Here is a 1782-nt window from a genome sequence, read left to right on the forward strand (position 1 = left end):
TGACTTATTCAGAATTTTAGTTCCAGCCTATTGTGGATATTTTTGTATTATGCATCAGTGTTTATTCAGATTAATTATAACTTTTACTGATGACTTTGCTCAACACTATTTTCCATATTCCATCTTCCTACTTCCTGAATTCACCTTTTTGCTGTAACACATTCCAGAGGAATTCTTTCAGAGAAGTTCTGTGACTGGAAAACCTTCCGAGTCATTACATGTCCTAAATATTTATTTTGTCCTTACACTGGAATGTTAGTTTGAATGAATATAAAGTTCTAGGTTCAAAATTATTTTCCCTGACAACTTTGAGGATTTTTCTGCCTTATCTTCTAGCATCTGTGAAGTGAGTGAGAAGTCTGGTGTCAATCTGATTTTCATCCTTTTGCAGGTGCATGTTACAGGAACCCGACTCAAACTAGCTTTCGCAAAGCAGGGAATTTATCGACTCATACCTAGGAAATCCAGAGGTGGAGCTGGCCTCAAGCATGGCTGAATCCAGGGGTCCAAACAGTGTCACTGGGGTTCTTTTCCGTGGCTTGCAGCTCTATTTGTCTCTGTTTCTTTCTCTCGATTGGGCGTATTCTGTACTACTGTAACAAGCTTCCTCTATGCAAGAAAGATAACTACACATAGCTGCAGCTAACATCACTGTAGCCACATACCCCAAATGAAAGAGACGTATTTCCCCATTAACACACAAGAAAATCCTAGAGAGGACTCTGAATGAGCCCCTTTGGGTCTCCTGCCATCCTGAGCTAATCCCACAGGCCAGGAAATGGGATTCTCTGATTGGTCAGGTCTGGGTCCTGGACCTCTCCCTGTGGCCTGGTAGGGCTGGGGGTGATCCTGTAATTTATAGTCCCATCTGAATGACATGGAGAGAGAAAAGATTCTCCTTAAAACAAAAGAAAAGTGGGTGCTCTTACTGAGAGAAAGAAAAAGGAAAAGCAAACAAGAAAGGCAAAACTACACCTACCAAGTGTTACAGCTCTTTTAGAATTTGTCTAGAAGGTTTTCCGGTCCTCACCGGAAGACCCACCTGCAGGAAAAAAAAAAAAAACTATACCTACCGTGTCCACTATAGTAGATAAGATTTCTTTTCACCCTGAAAGCTTTTCAGATTTTCTTTAGACTTGGAATCTGTTCATTTCACCAGGATTTTCTGGTGTGGATCTTTTTACATTAGTTCCATCAGCTTTCAGTGGCTCCTTTAAAATACATGATTCTTGTCTCTCTTCAGCTGGAAGAAATATTTCCTCTATTATTTCCTTTCTGCCTTTGTCTCCATTCTCTGACTCTGGAATTCTTGTTCAATTGGTGTTTTTGGCCTTCCCAGATTGATCCTTTTTGTCTTTTGACTTTTCTCTGTATTTTCCATCTGCATGTATTTTGGCTCTAAATTCTGATCGATCTCCTGAGCCCCATCTTCTAGATCACTAGTTTGGCCTATTCCATTGCTCTGGCCCTTCATGGAATTTTCCATTTCATATTTTTAACTTTCTAGAATTATTTCTTGCTCTCTGGGTCTTCGTTTTTCAGAGCAGCCTATTTTTGTCATTGTTTTAAGAAGTGCACTTCCCTCGGATTTTCTTCAACCTTCCTTCTATTTCCTGACTTGTCTCTTTTTCCTCCAAGATCAGCAGTTCTTCCTGTTAATCTTGTTACTTCTCTTTCATGCTGTTGATTTTTCTCAAATATCTGATGCTCATTGGTTGCCCTTTCCTAGTATGGTCAGCGTGGGTAGCTGGCAAGCGTTTCTTCTGCAATTGAGTGGATTGG

The 1782-nt window shown here is 40.2% G+C and overlaps 1 non-coding gene across 1 annotated transcript; it reads left to right on the forward strand.

Moving 5' to 3' along the window:
- Nucleotides 1-980: 980 nt before the first annotated feature.
- Nucleotides 981-1042, forward strand: LOC147916116 (U7 small nuclear RNA). Its single transcript, XR_015553528.1, has one exon. It is a non-coding gene; the product is annotated as a U7 small nuclear RNA (small nuclear RNA).
- The last annotated feature ends 740 nt before the right edge of the window (nt 1043-1782 follow it).

The sequence above is a fragment of the Ceratotherium simum genome, chromosome 10, assembly GCF_057802395.1.
Source record: "Ceratotherium simum simum isolate JZ-2026a chromosome 10, ASM5780239v1, whole genome shotgun sequence".
In the NCBI taxonomy this organism is placed as follows: domain Eukaryota; kingdom Metazoa; phylum Chordata; class Mammalia; order Perissodactyla; family Rhinocerotidae; genus Ceratotherium; species Ceratotherium simum.